At 34.6% G+C, this 22,395-nt stretch overlaps 1 protein-coding gene and 1 pseudogene across 7 annotated transcripts in view; one reads left to right on the forward strand and one right to left on the reverse strand.

Moving 5' to 3' along the window:
* Positions 1-22,395, forward strand: part of CACNA2D1 (calcium voltage-gated channel auxiliary subunit alpha2delta 1) — a 462,827-nt gene that overhangs the window by 209,100 nt on the left and 231,332 nt on the right. The gene's annotated exons all lie outside the window — the stretch shown is intronic.
* On the reverse strand, positions 14,528-20,887 carry LOC109455362 (peptidyl-prolyl cis-trans isomerase D-like; annotated as a pseudogene).

Here is a 22,395-nt window from a genome sequence, read left to right on the forward strand (position 1 = left end):
CAAATAAACAATGAATCATCTTTAAAAAAAGTTGTGACTTAAATATTGCATGGAATATACTTACACTAAGAAATGATTCACTGTATATTTGAAATTTAAATTGAACTGGGTATTCTACATCTTTATTTGCTAGAATGGCAACCCTGGTTGGGGACTCTTTTCTATTTCTGAACCCATCACTCTGGTCAGGGTGATGGAGTGTTGACTAGGCTGGTTATAGGCCTACATAATGAATACCTCCACTCCAAAGCAAATGGATTCAGAAAGGGAGAAAAAGTAGCTATGCATCAAAAATCGAGGTGCTGTTAGCAAAGAAGAGGTGTTGTGCAGTTGGAAAACAAAAACGTATGAACAAATAAAAATGTCTTATAAAAAGGTGTGTAATACAACTTCTGTGAAGATTGCATTAAATAATCCTGCTAAAGCTGTTAACACAGTGCTTGGCACACAGAAAATCTCAGTGAATATTTTCTACTATTCATACTATTACTGTTCTACTAATTCTAAAGTGTAAGTATTTATTCCATTCATTAAGCAAACATGTACTGAGCACTTCCGTTATTTCACAATTTTCATGTTTTTCAACTCCTAATAAGAGTAAAGGAAGCAATAGAATTATGAAGTAATTCTGTTGAACATCTTTGTGTATTAGACTTTCCCCTCTCCCTAAATGAAATATTTCCTAGGAACTGAGGGCTATTACTAGCTCAGAGGAAATGAACATTTTGAAATCCCTAGATACTTATGCTGAGCTATCACTTACAGAAATCCATGTTCCAAACCACAGAGGCTGGTTTTCTCCCTTCTACCAATAGACTCAGCCTTATGTCCAGTAACCTCTGTCTACACCCATCCAATAATCTAAACTATCTCCAATTCACAGCTCATAAGACAAGACTCTTTACGACTAAAGTCACCGATCAAGGTTAAAAGTTACAGTTCTCTGGCCTGGAGAGACATTCTCAGCTCCCACCCCAACACAAGGGCAGTCCCATCTTAGAGATGGTTCAGGAGACCTGAAAATGCAATGTTATTATTATTTTTCTGGGACTATTTATTCTATTCCTTTTATGGTGACTTCTTCCACTATACCTATAATATTCTAATATGAGGGAGTCCTCTTAGGCAATTTATACAATAGATAAAATAAATGGTAGATAAGTAGTGTTACTTAGGAAAGTCTTATCAAAATAGGCCTGATATTAGAAAAAAAATCAGGGTTGTTAGCACAGAGTTGAGAAGTTGCTCAAATGACTGTTTTGAGGAAGAATAATGAGAATCTCCATCCCAATTGACCAAACTGATCTGCTGTCCATCAAGACAGAGGGTCAAAGAGTTATTCTCATTTTCAGTTCTCCCCGCTTATTACTTTTGCTCAGAAAATTAAAGACAATTTGACTAAGATTGAAGTTAATTTTTATAGGAATCCCGAAAAAGGAAATTTGTGCTAATGTTTAGCTTTGTCTGTTAAAGATAAAAGCATGACTGAAAAGTTCCCCATAACAAGAATCTCACTGAAACCATATTAGGGAGGCTCATTCATACCTTAACTATGTTGTTTTGCAGGACTTCTTCCAACGTCGCCTAAATTACTTTGAACATCTCTCTAAAAAGGAATTGAAATTTATCTATTTGAAGTAAATTAATAAATATCTAGTTTAGCCAACAGTCATTGTCTTAAATTAACCTGATATTCTATTAACCAACAAAATTTCCCAATCCCAATCTACCTTTTCCATAATCTGTACTTAAATATTTACACAAGTACTGTGTTTCCCCGAAAATAAGACCTAGCTGGACAATCAGCTCTAATGAGTTTTTTGGAGCAAAAATTAATATAAAACCTGGTCTTATTTTACTATAAGACCTTATTTTACTTATTTTACTATACTTTTTTAAATATAAGATTCAGTCTTATATAACATAATGTAATGTAATGTAATGTAATATAATGTAATATAATATGATACCGGGTTTTACACTAATTTTTGCTCCAAAAGACACATTAGAGCTGATTGTCTGGCTAGGTATTATTTTCAGGGAAACATGGTAGTAATCACTCAACTTCTTTGAAAATTAACAGTCAATCAATCATCAATCAGTATTTTCCATTAATGTAAAATACTGTCATTCTTTAGTGTCTCTAACTGGTTCTTTTCCACATCTTTACTGTTATTGACCTGGGTTTTAGGAGATTGTTCTCTCATATTTAAACCCACCCTCAACATTTATGATGTCTCATTGTTCCTTTCATTTGACTGACTGTAAATTGCTTGCCTCCACACCATTGATTGTGTCACCGAGAAGCTCATCAACTCTTTGAAGGTAAGAAATTCATTGGCTTGGTTGCATCACACTTAAGATGGTTCCCGGTTCAACCCTAATTTATAAGAAAAAATACTGTGAAATCATATAAAACATAGCTCAAAGAGCCAAAACAAAAATTAGTGCTAAAATCATTTTCTGCATACCAAAGAATAATGAAAATTTATGATCAGATTTTTTACCTATGGTAAAAATAATCATGATAAAGCTAGCTGATCATGATATTTAGATATTATAATTTAGAGAACACTTTGATAAACATATCAGACAAGATATACAAAGATACTGATGTGTCAGTTTTCCTTTCAGAGTTTGGAAATAATTGTTTACAGGAGGTCTATAGTTTAGAAAATGAATTCCATTATAACCTGATATTTAGGCTTTCTTATTTAATATAGTGATAATGTAACTCTGCATTTATGTAGAAGAGGAAACCTATGTGGAGCATTGTTATCATTTTGACTGTATTCCATTTCTTTCATTATAATTCCGTGGAAGAATTGGTGTGCATTCTTTGACCAAGCGCCTCACGTTATGCTATTTATTAGTCTCTAAATACTAGTGCTATTAGTCTCCATTTATTCAGTGCTTAGGATATGCCAAACATCAGCTCATTGAACTCTCTTGTCCCTGTGGGGTAGTCATTGCTATTGCCATAATCAGGTGGAAAGCACACCAAATTTCTTTTTTTTTCTAAGTTAGGGGAGCCTTGGGTATATTCATATGCTAAGGAGAAAAGGCCTATAGACAGGTAGACAGAGAGAAAACACTTGAAGGGAGGCTGCTGAGCACAGGTAAAGAGAGCTTAGTCTTAAAAATTAAGGAAAATTTTCCTCTGAGATGGAATAAGAGGAGAGGGTTGTACCAGATATTGATAAATTAAAAGGCAAAATTAACGTGAGTCTGGTTGACTATGATGATGCATTTAGTTGTGGCTATGATAACAAAATACCATAGATGGGGTGTCTAATAAATAACAGAAATTTATTTTTCACAGTTCTGAGCCTGAAAGGCTGAAAGCAGGGTACCAGCATGATAGGGTTCTGCTGAGATCTTTCTTCCAGTTTGCATACTGATGATTTCTTTCTCACATAGCGGAAAATGTCTGAGAACTCTGAGTGTCCCTCTTATAAGCAATAATTTCATTCAGGAGGGCTCCACCGTCATGACCTAATTACCTCCCAAAGGCCCCTCCTCCAAATTACATATAGAAGAATTGTATGTGCCTAGCACTCTGTAAGGCATTAAACAGTTACAAAGAAATATAAGAATCAGTTTCTGCTCTGAGAAGCTCACAATTTCATTGAGGAGACAAAGCATAAGGGCAAAAAAACAGTTCAGGGGAACTCAGCAGATAGTACTACAATGGATGTTAGAAACAACACGATTGAGGATCAGAGTAATGGCAGAGCAATATTAATTTCACTAATGTTCTAGAATGCCATCGATTGTAGGACGCAGTATAATATTGCATTAAAAAATCTACAAGCTGTAGGACTCATCATCCATTGTAATACCCATTTGGATTTTATCAATGTTAACATGGGCAAAAATGTATCTCTTCAAGACAGTAAATATAGTAGATGAGGAATACTTTGAATAAAATTAGAATTAAAGCTTCAAATTATTGCAAATGCACACAATTTTAAAGAGAGCTGTTTTTAACTAAGCTTAATAAACAAAATGATGAACCCATTATTATTTTGGTCTTTGAATCATTTATCCAACAAATACTTATATAGTGTATGCTATTCTCTAGGTACAGTTCTTGTTGATCATAATTATATTTACATTAGCATCTATGAAAAACGTTGATTTTTTTAAAATATTTGAGTTGAGACATGTTGGTTAGATTAATGACTGCTGATCTCAAAAACTTTAGGTACATAAGCCTATTTGCTTTGTAGTTGGCAGCTCTTTTTTATTTTTGTTAAATTCAAGATTAACATGATTTTAATATTCACACTAATGTTGAGGATATTTTTAGATTGTGTTGTATGGTGGTCTGAAACTACCAAAAATATACTTGATTTTGTTAATTTTTAAAGACAAAGAGGACGACTTATTTTGTTCACATAGTGCAAAAATGTGGCATTGGCTATATAGAGAGCAGTTTGGCAGCGGGAAAACATTGCACAACCTCCACCATTTCAGAAATAATGCCTGTTTTTGTTTCTTTGTTATAGGAAAGAATTAGAGATAGAACTTTTCTGGCGTATATACAGTAATGAACTTATTTGCGTTGGAATATCTTCTTATAACTGTTGGGAACAAGCAACGAAAAACCAATCTGTTTGTTCTCTATTTCATATTCATGAGGCTGCTCAGGAGGCAGTTTGATTGACACCATTGGTATATGTTGTCTGCTTTCTTTAGATCAAACAGGGGGTTTTGGTCCACCTATCACTCACTTCCACTTTGCTACCAGGGTCTATTGTGGCTCTCTAAATTGTGTTGTGATGAATTGTGCACTTGGGGATTTTTAGGACATCTTAATCCCAGTCTGACAGAAATCCCTTTGATAAATAATCTACCAACCCCTATGCCAAATGCAAGTGGATCAGTGGACATAGATTTATGACAGCTTTCACGAATGAAAAGTCGTGGCAGGGAGAGTTTACTAGTGAGTACGCTGAGAATCCATGAATGGTCTCTATTTCCTAGTTTATTTTCCCTCAGATGTATTCAGTTGAAATGTGGTCTGCAGGATTTTCTGTAAAGCTGTATGTGTGTTTGTGTGCATGTGTGTGTGTATGCCTGTGTGTGCTTGAATCTGCAGTTGCTTGATTGACAAAAAATATGGGAAATTATATAGTAATTGCTGGAAATAATTTTTGTTTATACATTGGGCTTTTCTTGGCTAAATATAGTCTGATAAAATTGGATAATGATGAGTAGTGAAAATACTGATCAAATGCTTGAAAAAGATTTCAAGTCATTTTTAATAGTTTTAAAAAAAAATAACAGTTGAAGAAACTAATTTGAGAGTTACAACTAGTAGATTTAGAATGTGAATGAATGATAGGAACAGGTAACTCATTTTAAGTTATTTAATTTTTCTTCAAAAATGTAATTTTTACTGAAAAATACATGAGAAGTTACCTGTGGTTGTGTTAATCTGACTATAATTTTGTGTTTGAATCCAAGCTATTTGCATATAACCCGTATGATATGTAAATAGCAAAACATAAATTTGGTAGATTGAACAATTAGCCTGTATTATTTATAATGTAAGTTTGCTTTGTCATGAATTATTTATAATATCAAATCATTAATGCTATGAAATGCTAGCTCATGTTAAAAAATAGAATCTAAGTACTATCCTTCATATATATTATATGTACACATATATAATGCATTGTATTTACTAAGCATTTAAACAGTAAGAAACAATTTTAGTGAACAAATCTGAAATTGAGTCAGTTTTTAGTAATTCTTGCATTATCACACTTAGACTTTGAATTCTGTCACTCTATTATAGAGCACCATTCTTTCTATAAAGTGACAGCCACCTTTTCTTGCCCTTAAGGTATATAGCACAAGTTCACAGCAAGTCAGAATATTGTTATTTGTCATTAAAAGTTAGACAACTTTATAAACTTCTTTCGAGGCCAAGAATTTTCTTCAGTACTGCAAATAGCTTGAATTCAAACACAAAATTATATGCAAATAGCTTGGATTCAAACACAAAATTATAGTCAGATTAACACAACCACAGGTAACTTCTCATGTATTTTCAGTAATGTAGAAAAGAGAGGGTTTTTTACTTATGTATACCCTGGTTTGTATACACTTGTTTTCCTCTCTGATAAAATACCATGCACATTTTTGTATATATTTATAAAAACACTGGGGAAAACAAAACAAAACAAAGCATGAACTGGAAGGATTTATAATTGCTGAAATCCATAGAAGTAAATTAAAATGGGCATATTGTTGTTATCAGTTTAAAAAGACTGGATTTTTCAGAGCAAACCCTGAAGGGGTTATTAAATTCTCACTAAGTACCAGCTTATTTTCCTTAGCCACCTGAGCTACCAGCAGGTGACTGGAGCCTCATTAAGCCTGTAACACAAGGTCAAGGATTAGAATTGCCTCTGGCTTGGATAACTCAAAAAATCAGAGCCTCCAAATTAGTACAGTTGCATTCAAATTAGACAGTAATACATACTTTTTTTTTTAAAACTTCAAATCTTCTCTAATTAACCATGAAAAGTACAGCATAGGATAATTGTTAAATGATACAAAACATTATAATTTTGGGTGGTACTTGGCATTTTATATAGCTTTTTCATTGTCCCTGTCTCATTTGCTCCAAACAATGATTTTGTGAGGCTTGAGAACAACTATTATTAAACCCACATCACAGAAGAATAAACTGAGGCACAGGGACAGCAGTAATTTACTTAAGATCACAGAGCTACTAGGGTAGGATGAGGTTTACTAAATAACCCCGGCTCCATTTCGGGACCTTTGATCATGTTCTCAACGAGGGACTAATATAAGATCCCTCCTGTCACTGTCCCCCACCCACCTCTCCCACCAAGAGAGTCTTTGCAAACGTGTGAGGGTGTTTTGCCTGTCACAGTAACAGATGCTGGCATTTAGTGGGTAGGACCATGGATAGTTCCACACAAGGGCTTTTTCTGCCTAAAAATCCTGTAATGCCTGTGTTGAGAAATATTTACAATCACCAGACATACCAAGTAAGGAGATTCTTATAATTTTATAAGTATGTTTATATATTCCACTCAGTACATTTACTCCTTGTTTTTGTTTGCTTTTATAAATAAGTCTGAGATCATGTTGTTAAAAATGTTTGTTTTCTATAGAATTTTTAATAGAGCTAATAAAATAATAAATGAATAATTATAATTCCTTATTCCTGTTTTGGTTTTCAGCTCTAACACATACACATAGAAGCATATGTGTCTTTCTGTATATTTTAATATACTCCAGTTATCTGTCATTCTTCCAAGTTGGTGATGTCACTATTGAAACAATAATTTTTATCCTCTTTTAAATTTGATTTCTTGCTATTATACCATATCCCAAATGCACAGGTTAGCTCCTGCTTTCCTGAGACTGAAGGGAAAGGTAATAAGCCTCAGGCTTTGCCTGAAGAAACAGCAGAAACCGTTCTTTTTGCAATTAAATATGCATTTTTTGCATACATTTAATATTTAATTTGAAAGGTGCTAATTACTTTATTTCCTAGATATCTAATTTGGTTTATTGAATGTTAATAGTGATAACATTGTTACTATTGACAAATTAGGAAATAAAATAGAATACACCTGGTTGTTACTTGTTAAAAGTTACCACAATTAATGTAAAATAGATGTTTGATTTCACAGTTATCATACACCTGCCTCTTTTATCTTCCTCATTCATGAGGAGGAATAAGAAAATTGTTGCATTTTGACAGTGTTTTTCTATGGAAAAACATAATCTTTGAATTAAAGTACTGGGGCTGCCAAATATACATATATACATATACACATATATATACATATATGTGTATATGTATATATGTATATTTGGCAGCCCCAGTACTTTAATATATATATATATATATATATATATATATATATATATATATATATATATATATGGTCAGTTTGGTCAATGTTTCTCAAGCAGCAGTTCGCGGTAATCAGAAGTGTCTGTATGCTGATGGTAACCAATTTGAGGACCTCTTGTAATAGCAGAAGTCAAATGTGACTTGTATTCATCTTTTGTTATCGGTATATATTGAGTATTACAATTTTAATACAGTTTTCCTTTCTTAAAATGTGTGTACATTTTTTGGCACCGTGTGTGTGTGTGTGTGTGTGTGTGTGTATACTCATCTGTCTATAAATAACAAGATGTATGTCCTATGTGCAGTTAATTGAGTCACATTGATCTTGTAAATATGCTTCCAGAAATAAAATATCAGGATTTAGTTAATAAATTGAAAAAATACCCATAAAATTCATCTTAATGTTATATTTCATTAAATACGTATTTTAAAGTTGTGGTTAATAGAAGTACCATTTACCTCAGCAACAAATTGTCCTTTACACATTAACAAAAAATGTCCAGATTAAAGCACATGCTATGTGCTTATATTTTCCTTAACTTTTAAGTAGCTGACTTGTTTACAAATAATTTTAGAAATTGTATATCTATCAAAATGCAAAAGATTAGAAAAGACCTATATAATAAGGTGAAAATTACCGGAGCGAATTAATTGTACTTAGCTGAGTCTTTTTTATGGGAACTATTTCAGGGTGTATCAGAACTCTGTGTGGTTTCTGTGGTTAAACTTTTTAATACATCAAAGGGTCAGCAATTATACATTATTTGGGTTGAACTTATATTTGTGTAGATCTGCTTTTAAAAAACTTTTATAGGGAAATCTATTATTTGAGATGACAATATAGAAATAATTGTGACTATCTACATTCTTCTAGTAACTTCGAATATTTGGATTTTAACCATTTTTGAGTTGAAAAATTACTTGACATTTCTTTAAAATTATGTATACAGTAAGTCCACATTTATGGATAGGTTTTTAGAAGCTATGACTAAGGAATATAACATTCACCTAAACTGATTTTACAATATGCTAATTGATATAAACAAAAATTGTATTTCTAAGGCATATTTCTGGTTAAAGACACATCCTTAAACTTCCAAATAAAGACCCAAGACAGTTCTAATATTAAACTTCAAAATAAATGTGAGCTACACACACATTTAAGAAAGATTAATGAAAACAAGTAAGATAATAATATCCCAACCCTCTTATTCCAGTTTATAGTTGTGGGTGGACAGAGCTTATCTGGGTAGCTCAGGGCACCAGGGGGAAACCCATCTTGGACAGGACACCCTTGCACCACAAGTACACACACTGAGCATTGTCATAATGGAGGAGGATTTACAGCACAGTTTCAAACACACCTTCTCTCAACCATAGCTCACACCCGACTGACTGCATTGAACAAGTTGAAACTTACCACACACTGTTACTAAGATTCACATGCAGCTTCCCGTATTAAGCTCCCTGCCTTTCAGTTGGATGGCACTTGACAGCAGCATTCACCATATTTTTTTATCACAACAGAAAGGCTCCGTGTTACTGCAATTCATTGCTCTGTTACTGCAATTTTTATCAAATACAAACATTACGACGTGTCCCCATCCACCTTATTCCCTGGATTCTGGCTCTTCCCCAAAGTCAAAATGACCATGAAAGGTAAACGTTTTGAATCGATTCAGGACATTGAGGCAGCCATGACAGCATAACTAAAGATGCTCATGAAAGAGGACTTCTATAACTGCTTCAGAAAGTGGCAAGAACAATGTGATAAATGTGTTCAAAGCGAGGGGTATTTGGAGGGGGATTAATGGCAATGTGTCTTTTCATATAATAATTTTTTTAACTTAAATATTCACTGTATTCTTTGATAATACCTCATAGATAGAGAACAGACCGCCCAGAAATTAATATCAGAATCTTACTGAGGTGTCTTATACTGATCAGCCTTAAAGGACACATTACTTATTTGGGGATTTAAAATAACAGAGATCAATGACAATTAAATAACATAAGAGTGAAAAATATATACAATGTACAATAACATGAGGTAGAAAACTTAATACTGTTGAAAGACTTATTATTCTGTACAGTTTGGATTTGATTAACTGTTGGCTATTTGTTGCAGTAAATTATCAACCTTTTCATTGCAACAGTATTTTCCCTCATATAGGAAAAGACAATACTGAGTTGGAAATAATATTTAGCTGGAAGGGAGTCCAGATTCAGTAGGTACTCTTTCTCACTGTAATGGAGGCAGTCATGATGAGCAAACAGTTACATGAAGCCTTAGAAATAAGGCCTTATTACACATGGTTATTTATATACATTCACATTGTAAATGTACATCCATATAAATGATAGTCATCCCTCAATATCTGTAGGGGATTGGTTCTGGGACCCCCTTCTGATGCCAAAATCCAGGGATGCTCAAGTCTCTTATATAAAATTGCATAGTATTCTCATTAATATATGTGTATCCTCCCATATACTTTAAATCATCTCTAGATTACTTATACTACCTAATACAATAGAAATACTATGTAAATATGTGTTATACTGTATTGTTTAGGGAATAATGATAAGAAAAAAAGTCCATAGATGTTCAGTACAGATGCAACCAACCATCGTAGGCCTAACTACATAGTACATGCCAGCAACAACGTAATATTTTTTTCAAATATTTTCCATCCGTGGTTGGTTGAATATGTAGATGTGGAACCCATGGATACAGAGCGCCAAATATATACAGACATACATGTATGTGTGTATGTCTGTATATATTCGTATTATCATTTTAGGTCAGGCCTCCAAGAAGCATAGCCTGCGAGGGGAATTATTGTTTGTTCAGGGTATGCTCTCAGGAAAATTTGTTAAGAGAATGAGGACAGCAAGACAGTTTAGAGCAGAGGTGTCAAAACTGAAGCCCATGGCCAACTGCGGCCTGCAATCCATTGATCCATTGTTAATTGGCCCGCAACAAATTCCAAATATGTATTTAGTTTACTTAAATAAACCAGGTGAGGCAATACATACTTCACCTCGAGTGAGTGGCCCGGCTGTTTGTGTATTTTACCACATATGGCCCTTGGTAAAAAACGTTGAAAAAAGTTTTGACACCCCTGGTTTAGAGGAAATAACTAAGCAAGGACATGGTTGCAGCTCAAACACTCTCTTTAGCCTGATCCCATGATAAACACTTTAGCATGAACCACGGTGCAAAACTGGCCCCAGATGAGGGATGGGGTTGGCCTTTTGTATTCCTATGTTAATCACTCATTGGCTGCAGGGTGCATTGAGGAGGTGTCAGGGCAGGGAAGGGGGCAAAACCTTTAGGATGAGTCTGGTCAGTTGAGGGTGATTTTCCAGGAAAGGGGCAGCTGTAGACAGTTTACAGCTAAAGGCTCACAGTAGCTGGGGCATGGGTGCACCAGACCATGTAAAATTCCAGGTAAAGAGAGGTGGGCAAGCACTAACACTGTCCAATCAATTTATATCATGTTTGGTAACCTGGTAGTATTTGTTACGTAATCTTTGTGAGTTTATGATATTGGTCAGATTATTCAGATACATAATGTATTGTGTAAAGTATTTTTGTGATTGATACAAATTCTCCAGAGATGAAAACAAATGTGATTAGAACTATAAGACCCAAAAAGCAAAATATATACAACACAGATTGACTGAAATTCTCTCTGAGGTTTCAGTATTACTAATGGACACTTCTCTTTCTCACATCTTCTAGCCTTTTCCAACACCCATACCTCCTCCGCTTAGTTCTCAGCACACAGGTTTACATGGTGATAGCTCTTTTCCGCAGTATAGGTAAGCCCTTCTGTGTCATTGCTGTGTCACAGGCACCTCTCTCAGTGCCCGGTTTCTAATGGTCCCTCATATGTATTTGCTGAATGAATGAACAAGGGACACTAGATGTGAATGGAACCACCTTGTATTAGAGATAATTGAATCATTAATAAACATATATACTTTGTGATTCTTTTTATACTATGTTTTATTAAGAAACCTTTATAAAGTGTACATCTCTATTCATACGTGACTTACATGCCTGAGTGCAGGCACGTGCGCTGTCATTTTCCCATGGCAGGTTTTCAAAAGCGACATTTCTCATTGTCTTTTTTATTGTACAATCGGCTGCAGTTAGATAAGCTAAACAGCTTCGTATTCCCGGATCACTCAGTGGTTCTACACCTATTCCTCCTACAGTGTCCTCTTTCATATTCAGCGTTCACCCTGTTTTTCAGAATGTATTATGTTCAAAATATAGAATAGCCTCTAAATAGGATATGCTCACAAACAGGCAACACTTTATGGCAGAAAAAGTATGATAGTGAAGGGTCATAATAACGGTGTAAAAGAAAATTCATCAATGCATTTTTAATAATGTTCTATAGAGTACTTTGGTTCAAATTGAAAGCCATGCGATTAATGCATCAGAAGTCATTCTTTATTCATCAGGGAGAAGAGAGATGTAAGGCTAAACTCAACTGTTGTGTTTATTCTTTTTCAAGATAGAAATATTCCTTTTTAATGAAAATATATGCTTACTATTAAAAGAAATAAGATAGTATTGAAGATTGTGGGATAAAAATAAAAAGATCTAATTATTTCAACACTCAAAAGTATACCCTTTTAATATTATTATGCATGAATATATGAATATTTTATATTTATATGAATTATATATTTATATATGGTAGATGGATATAAATATTTACATCTTTCTTTTTTGCTAAACAATACATTATATATACATTCTCTTTGGGTTGATAAGAGAAGGTTAAAGAGACAATAATTTCCATACCATATTTTGCTGCATTGTGTTTTTAACATATATGTATATGTGTGTGTGAACACACATGCATATGTGTTTTAGATATTTTTCCCTAGTTTAGGATAACTATATTAGTAATTTGCCCACAACCCCAGGCATAAATACCTTTCTGACTTCTGTCTTATAGATTATTTTTGGTTATTCTTGTGCTTTATAAAATGAAGTCATGCAGTATGCATTCTTTTTGTATCTGTCTTTTACAGAGCATACTACCTTATATATTCATTTATATGTTGATTTGTAGTAAGTAGTAATTTCTTATGATTATACCACAATTTGTTTATCTGTTCTCCTACTGATGTACTTTTATGCTGTTTCTAATTTTTTTCTTGCTGTTATGAATGAAGCTGTGGTGAAACTTTTTCTATAAATATTTTTGTGGACATACATTGTTCTTTTGTGTTTGTGGCAGGGTGGGCTATGTATTTAGGAGTGGAGTTGCTGCATCATAAGATACAAATATGAGTAACTTCACAAGATACTGTCAAAGAGGAAAACTCAGTATGAAAGTGTTTCCTGGCTGAAAAAATGTTAATCCTTTCTAATTTCTCTCTCGTAATGTAAATAGGGTTAAAGATGAGGTGTTGAGAAGCAATTGGAATCTTTGCCCCTGTATATGGGTATGTCATATAAAGCCATCTCTCATAAAGCCAGTATAATTCATATCTGAATAAAAGCTTTTAGTTGAATTATCTTAAAACATTTTTATGTGTACCCGAGCCCCTAAACTCATGGTCTTTTTGATAAAATAAATCTAATGACTTTAATAGTTAACATTAGTTATAACATAACCTAACAAGACATTTTGTTTTCATTAATTTTTCTAAATTGTGTCTGTTTCCTGCTGTTCTTATGAACTTTTCTAACACAGAGACAAAATACACATATGTAATCAGTACTTATGCAATTGGCTCTTTAATGCAAATAACTAATAAGCAAATACAGGCCAGGAAAAGCAAAATAAGTCAGTGAAAATAATAAAATACATAAATAAGACCTCACTTTTTGAACAAGTTGACATCACAGAGGACACAATGCCTGTGACCATGACAGCTGTGAACTGTCAGGAATGTCTGGGATGCTTCCATCTGTGTCTGCGTGTTGGTTCTCACATTATGGGCAAGGAGATCCAAACTTTTTCTTGCAAATGTGAAGAAAATGAGAAGAAATTGTAGGAACCCCAATTCAGGGTATTAAATGCAAATCCTCACAAAGCCAAATTTTCATAATGGATTGGGTATATGTATATAATTTGAACCTACACAAATTTTTGTGATTGTGTAGACTCAATTTTGAATGAAAGTGGTGGTTGAAAACTCCAACTTCACTGAAGCAACATAGTATTGAGGAAGAGGATTACCATGTGTTAGGTTTTCTCTACATTAATCCGTTTTCCCTCTCTCTCTCTCTCTTTTCTTTCTTTCTTTCTTTCTTTCTTTCTTTCTTTCTTTCTTTCTTTCTTTCTTTCTTTCTTTCTTTCTTTCTTTCTTTCTTTCTTTCTTTCTTTCCTCCCTCCCTCCCTCCCTCCCTCCCTCCCTCCCTCCCTCCCTCCCTCCCTTCCTTCCTTTCTTTTTTTCTTTATTTCTCTCGGGGGGGGGGGGGGGCGGTATTTTATGACACTTTTATTAAGTGTGAACTCATATCAGTATTCCTAAACTGTAAGCAATGAGGAACTGAAGTATCAAAAGGTACACATTAGGGGTTGTATATAACAGACAAAACCCCTTTGATTTTCTTATTGCCTTTATACAAGCAATGTATAATATTTAAGCAAAACTGAATTCCTTATTAAGCAAACATTTTGCATATGCTGCCTTCTCTTTATCTTTCTGTGCCTTTATCTTTTGTTTGACTTTCAGCAGTTCTGCCTGGATAGCTTGTCTTCTGTTGCTGTCTCCTGAGCTTTCTTCATTTCAGCCAATGCTTGATCGTATTCTTTTAATCCTTGCCATCCGTGAGCTCAACTGTACAGTGCTTTGGTATTTGATGGGTCTATTTCAAGAGCCTCCAAACAATGTCGATTGCTCCCTACCAATCTGACATCTTCAGTTTACAAGCACCAACATTTAGCAGGCAGTTTAAAGCTACAGGTTGTAGTTCAATGTATCTGCCTTCTCGATAAAAGCCTTTGAGCCTTCCACACATCTTAAAACTTTTGTATAGTTTTTAATGGCCGTCTCCCAGTTCTAGGATTTGAAAGAAAGTGTTTCCAATGTTTTTTTGTTTTTTTTTAAGTACTCTATTATTAATAATATTTTATCTTCATCTTTTAAATCTATATCTGCATCCTCGGGGAAATCTGGGTGACTGTCACCAGAGCCGTCCTTTGGGAATGTTCTCCAATCATCCCCTTCTTTCAATTCTCCACGTTCTCCAATAATGCACAATTTGGCTGGTTTTTCACCTTTCACTTCTACACTTTCCAGAATTCTTGCCACACCCATTCCTTTAATTACTTGGCCAGATACCACATGTTTCCCATCCAGATGAGGAGTTGGAACTATTATGATGAAAAACTGAGAACCATTCATATTGCAGCTTGCATTTGCCATGCTCAATAAATCCTCTTTGTCATGTTTATCATATTAGAAATAATAGAAATTTTCATCTTCAAATGTTTCAATAGAAATATTTTCTTCACCTGTCCCATTCTGATTTGAGAAGTCTCCACCCTGAATTATAAATTACTTAATAATTTGATGGTGGGGAGGCCGGATGGCTAAGTTGGTTAGAGCACAAGCTCTGAGCGGAAAGGTTGCCAGTTCGATTCCCCCAGGGGCCAATGAGCTGCACCCTCCACAACTAAATTGAAGACTATGAGCTGCTGCTGAGCTTCAAGAGGGACAGCCGGATGGCTCAGTTGGTTAGAGCGTGGGCTCTCAACAGCAAGGTTGACGGTTCAATTTCCGGATGGGATGGTGCAACTAAATCTCTGCAACTAAAGATTGAAAACGGTGACTGGACTTGGAGCTGAGCTGCCCCCTCCACAACTAGACTGAAGGACAATGACTTGGAGCTGAAGAAACACACTGTTCCCCAATATTCCCCAATAAAGTTAAAATAAAACAAAAAAATCAAAACAGATAAAGCTTGAAAATTAAAAAAGAAAAAAAAAAAATTTGATGGAAAACTCTCCTTTCAAATGGAGAGTATTCCTAGTATTGGATCCGGTGCCTTTTCGTCCTGTAAATGCACAAAAATTTTCTGAAGTTTTGGGTATGGGTACAATATTTGCAAACAATTCTAAGACAATTTAACTAACTCGTTAACCGATGTCCATATCAAAAAAGCCTCAGGGGTTACTGGGCTTGGAGGGCTTAGCTTGGGGGATGGATAAGACATTTTGACTTGTACTTAGAAGTGGGCTCAGAGCACCTTGTGGCTGCCCAGCAGCTGAACCCCCTACATAATCCCTTTTCTTTCCTTGATGGCAATCCAGAGGGCAAAGGCATGCACTCTCCCTCCCTTTGTTCCTTCCTTCTTCCTCTCTGTCTCTCTCTCTCTGTCTCTGTCTCTCTCTCTCTCTCTCTCTCTCTCTCTCTCTCTCTCTCTCTCTCATTTTCACTCGCATATATCTGACTGGTTTGAATGTAAATGGAAGGGACCAACTTGTTTTCCCATGATCATACCACACTAGATGGTAACCCAGGCCTGTTAAAAGTTCTACATGCACACCAATGCCTGGCTCCCACCCCCAGACACTCTGATTTAACTGGTCTGAGATCTGACTGTGGTATCGAGATATTTGTAAGCTCCTCAGTGTGTCTAATGTGCAGCAATGCTTGGCAACCATCATCTTAGAGCCTTGTTACTTACACATCTTCATGCATTCATTCCATTTTGTAGGTGGGAATACTGAGGTCCAGAGAGGGGACAGGACTTGCCCAGGTTCACACAGAATTCTTGTGGGTGAGCCACGATTGGCTATAGTATTCTTGCACCTACTGACATGCCCCCCACCCCCAATTCTGCTTTTCTAGGTAATTAGGCACTCTGTGCCTTGGTTTTTTTATTTGTGAATTGTGCATCTTAATGGTATCTGCTAGTAAAGTGGTTATGCTGATCAGTATGACCATGCCTGTAAAGTGCTTAGCATAGTGCTTGATTTATAGAATACAACATCCATTTACTGTTGTTGTTGTTGTTGCTGTTTTGCTATAGGGTATAGGAATGAATGGGATGCCCACAGGACAGTGAGCTCATTGATGACAGTGACTGGGATTCTTCTCTCTATTCCCCAAATTCACTACAGACCCTGGCATTTAATAAAAGTTTTTTTTAATGTGGGTAAAAAGAAATGCTGTATATCATTTCCTTTATTCCATATCTATACATAAAATATATATATATATATATATATATATATCTCATATGTATGTAATATTTTTACTAGACATCACTGACATTCAGATAACAAGCTAAGTTAAAAAATAGTTAGAATCACTGAGTAGTAGGTAGATAGATGATAGATAGATGATTTTTAAAGAGATACAAGAAGGATCAAAGAAGTAGCTTAATTGTCTTCTTGGAAATCTTACTTTATTGCATATTGTATTAAAGGTAATTGTAGTTAAATGTTTAATTGTTCTATAAATGGTTTCTAACTCGTCTGTGTCATTTCTATGGCACATCCATGTAACAACAAAATTTGTGGAGAATGACCAGGTTTAACAAAGCCTTTAGGTGCTTGTAACATATCACAGTGCATTAAAAGTAAATTTTTTACCACAAAATAAAAGGACCTTTTGTAGTTCATTATTTTGCCTCATATACTAGAAAATTATATGCCTGTCAATTCTAGTCTTTGCAGTAGAATGCCTTACATTTGTGTTGTGATTTATGGTTCACAAAGTTGTAGCACATACATGATTTTCAACACTTCTAATATTCTTGAAGTATAAAAATTCATTTATTTAGAAATGTATTCTGAAGAAACTAAACATCAGATATATTATTCAGAGATCCATGGATAAAGTGAAATTAAAGATATCCTATTTCTATTCACCTCATAAATTACCCTTAAATTTTAGATTTTTTCTTTGAATATTACCAATTATTGTATCCTGCCACAATAACCATGTTTTTTAATTGAATAATTTTAATAAAAGTTCATCTCTATATAAATTTTAATCTCTAATGAAGTAACATATTTTCTGTTACAACAGTCAAGTAATTTATGTGATAAGTGCTTAAGACTAACCACTATTGTGTATTGGTTTGTTTTTATCCAGTACTTTGATTTTTTCAATTTATATAAGAAAAGGATATATTTTTCTTAAAAAAAAAAATTGAGGATGATACGATCTGTTTATCCCTAGATAACGCCGTCACTGAACTCTCCAAAAAAGAAAAAAAAAAGTATTATTTTAAACCTGTGCTACTTTCTTTCTATTCTACCATATCCTCTTTCATTTTACAGCAACTGACCTCTCCATTCAGACATATAATAGAGGGTATCAGGTGGGAATTTCCTTAATTTCTTTGAGCAACTTATTCTCATCTATAACTATCTTCATTTACCACCTTTATTTCTGACTCCGGTGAATCATACTGTATTTTGTTCAAGTCGAGTAATCTCTTGTTATTTGGATGTCATTCCCCACTCTTTAATGACTTTTCTCTTTTTTATCAAGTATTGCTATTTTCTATTGTTATTTCTTTAAAGCAAATAAATCTACAAACAAACCAACTAGTGAACCATTAAAAAAGAACAATAAACAACAATATCTCTAGGCCCTCTAGGCCTATATCATCTCAATTCTACCTCCTTGCTATTTCTTGAATCTTTTCCAAATCACCATTTCTAATGACCCTGGTTAGATCTGAGGTATCATCATTTTCTTCCCATTATATTAATGCAATAATTATCCAACAGGGTTCCCCCTACCTGGGTATGTCACTCCTGTTTATCTTTCCAAGCATCTGCCATAGAATTCTTCAGTGACATTGTCTTGATGATAAAATCCAAACCTTATAGCATCTTCAACTGGCTGTTAATATGAGACACTTCTTGTCTGGGAATTTTGGCTAGGCCCCAAAACTGAGGTTCATGAGTGCCAAGTATCCCTCCTCTAAAGAGAGTTATGTTAGACTATGTATGTAGGATTTGCAAAATGGTTCCAAGTCTAGTTTCAGCTTTAGCTAATGTCTTACTTTGAGGCTAGGTACGTACTAATAAAAAGCAAAGAGGATACCTGATGGCAGTCAAGGTGTCCCTAACCAAAAGAGCTTGGCTGTGGATTACCAGAATCACAGGCTAGCTGGAAAAGGAATCCCCCTTTCTATGTGATCACTTTTAGAGATCTCTAGTGAGGGAATTTCTCTAGAACGGCTAAGGCTTCCCAAGAAACAGACTTAGCACTGGGATTTCTTCACACCCACCGTTATCAAATTGTAACTCTCTGCATATGAGGAAGACCTTTTCTGTCATTATCTCTCCTTCCCATGAGCCAACTATTAAGGGTTGCAGCAAGTGAAGGAGGGTAGTTAAAGAGCCTGGTGAAAAATAGTGCAAATTATTTTGTAAGCTTCGTTGCCTGAGTCAGGACAAACTTCAGTAGGATTGAAATGTTCAATTGATAGAGATTTCATTAGGCCAGAGGGGTTTTATTAATACCTGAGAGTGATTAGAAAATTATAGGATCTGGAGGCAATAACATCCTATGTCATGGAAAGGAGATTTGACATTGTAAGAAAGAAAGGCAGTTAACTACACTTAACGGTGTCCTAAAAACCTATTTAAAAAAATAATCCAGTTCTGATAACAAGCAAGATCTTTAAATATCTGTACCCTACTATCTAACCTCATCTTTCATCATCAGCCTCCAATTCGAAACTCTATGCCTTAATCAAAATACTTTGAACAGACATCATTACTTTCCTTACTTGATTAACTCCTCCTGTTTGATCTTAAGACACAGCTCAGAAATTGCCTTCTCCCTGGGTCCTCCCCTAATGTTAAAGCCTACCCCATTTTACATTAGGCATTCCGTTATGCGTTCTCATGGCACACTACTCACTTCCATCCAATTGGTCATCAACCTGGATAGTGGTGGTCTTATCTATCTGTCTTTGGATACTATGTAATTCTTCAGTGCAGGGACTCTGTTTCATAGCTGCTTCCCTGACACCAGGTGCAGTGTCTTTGACAGACTGTAGGTCAAATGATTTTGTAAATGAAAGTTAATCAATGATACCATTGAATCGAGATGTACTGTAAATCTGAAAAAAATATTTTGAGTATAGTTCACTAATTAAAAATTTTTTAAAATGCAGATAAAATACTTTGTGTAAATAGGAGAGTGAAATTCAAACTGTTGCCTTTGCTATTATGATTACGTTCACGTGACTGCTTGGAAGAACACGCGTTCCCTCTTACTCTCAGTCTCTTACTCTCTCGGCCTCGTCACTCTCCATCTATCAAGTATTTTCAGTCTCTTATCTCATTCTAGGATAACATTTGAGGATTCTTCTTTATTACCTACAGAAGATTTTCCTCTCTTTCTTCTTCCCTTCTCCCTGATCTGACCTTTGCCAAATATTGTAATTGATGCCCTTTCTCATAATCTGAGAATGTTTTCTCAATTATGTTTTCATTAAAAGGTATCATAATATATATCAAATAAAAATGCAAAGGGGTTTTGTTTGCCCTTTTTTCTGATTAAGATTTCTAATGATTCTGCTTTGACTTTAGCTTACTAGCTACAGTTCATTAAAAAAAAAAGATTTAAGGAAAAATGAGCTTGAGATCTACCATGTAAATACCTCAATCATTGCATGGTATTTCCATATGTGCACCTACATGCAAATCATTAAGGGGGAAAAAAAAGTTCATTTTTGCTGTTTCCGGTTGAGAAATTGAGATCTATTTTTCCTAACTCTGTATGAACTTGAAGAAGTTTATTTACTTGTGATTTGTTATTTTGACACAAAGCATGATGACATTTGTCATCGTGAAGGGCAGAGTTGAGATAATCACAGGAGCTCTTGTGCTGTGACAAGGCTACCAGAACCACTGCAGGCAGGCTGCCCCAGCTGGAGGTTGCTGATGGTAACGGATACCCAGCTCTACTGAGCAGCTCATGGGGGAACAGTGGAGAGCCTGCCAGAGACTGGTGCCAACTCATGTGGCGATGCATAGGACTTTTAGCAGCTACTTTGAAATCTTACTCTAATAAGGTTGGTTAATTTCAGAAATGTAATTCAATATACACTTCCTCATTTAAGGGGATTTGCTACGAGAGCAAAGTATGCATAATTGATGCCAAAAACCTTTTTTTATTAAATGTATGGGGTGATACTGGTTAATAGAATTACATAGGTTTCAAGTGTATGATTCTATAATACATCATCTATATATCACATTGTGTGTTCACCATCCAGTCAGTTCTTCTTCTATCACCATATATTTGACCCCCTTTACCCTTTTCTGCCTTCTCCTCCCCCTTCCCTCTGGTAACCACTAAACTTTGTCTGTGTCTAAGAGTTTTTGTTTGTTTGTTTTGTTCATTTGTTTCAGTTTTATATCCCACATATGAGCGAACGCATATGGTTCTGGACTTTTTCTTTCTAATTTATTTCACTTAACATGATAATCTCAAGCTCCATCCATGTTGTCACAAATGGCAGTATTTTATCTTCTCTTATGGCTGAGTAATATTCCATTGTATGTATGTACCACATCTTCTTTATCCAGTCATCTATCAAAGAACGCTTGGGTTGTTTCCATGTCTTGGCCATCATAAATAATGCTGCAATGAACATAGGGATACATGTCTGAAAGCAGTTATATAGATATTCTATTTTTTTAAATTCATAAAATAAAGTTGATAAAATACACATAATAGACAAAGGGGATATTTTGAAATATTTATAAATATTATCTTGGATTTCATTCAGGACCACAAAATGAATTTTCAGATTATAAAGCAGCTAATCAAAGATAAAGTTATCACATATCAAATTTCCTAACTAGCATGCTAAATACATTTGTTTTTAATAACACACATGCTTCAAATATTGAATTTTGGTTAGATTTGAGGGGAGGATAAAAACTCAAGCATTCCACAAGGTTTCTAAATCATTGCCAAAATGATTTAGAAAACTCTAAACTAAGAAAGTTAGCACATTAATTTATTTATACTCACTGTAATGTAGTTTGCATTTCCATCGATTATGGTGTGTTCTGGTGTAATACATGTTTTACTTAGATTCATTTTTAATGTATTAGATTAAAAGTTGCACTACATAAATGAGATTTTATTTTGTTCATGTTACATTTTTTTAAGACTTAAAAATACCTCCCACAATCCCACACATCTCAAAAGATTTGGCAAACTACAATGAAAGCAATTATTAATTCCAAAGACTGCTAAAATATCCCAGATATCTGTCAGTTTGCCCAGGACTATTTTGGACACACATGGTAGAAGAGATTAATTGGATATTGTCATGAGGCCCTTAGTCATCAAAAAATAGATAATGTGTAAATGTGTATTGTTTGAAGTTACTTCAGAAATATTTCCAGCTCTAACACTAACAGTGTTTAAGCATTCTTTTACCTGTTTGGTCTTATTTAGTATTTTGGATTATGAGGGGTTAGAGCCCTGGTAAAATGCAGTTCTCTATCCAAATC

The sequence above is a fragment of the Rhinolophus sinicus genome, chromosome 4 (genome assembly GCF_057876585.1).
Source record: "Rhinolophus sinicus isolate RSI-liver-muscle chromosome 4, RSI-T2T, whole genome shotgun sequence".
Classification (NCBI taxonomy): domain Eukaryota; kingdom Metazoa; phylum Chordata; class Mammalia; order Chiroptera; family Rhinolophidae; genus Rhinolophus; species Rhinolophus sinicus.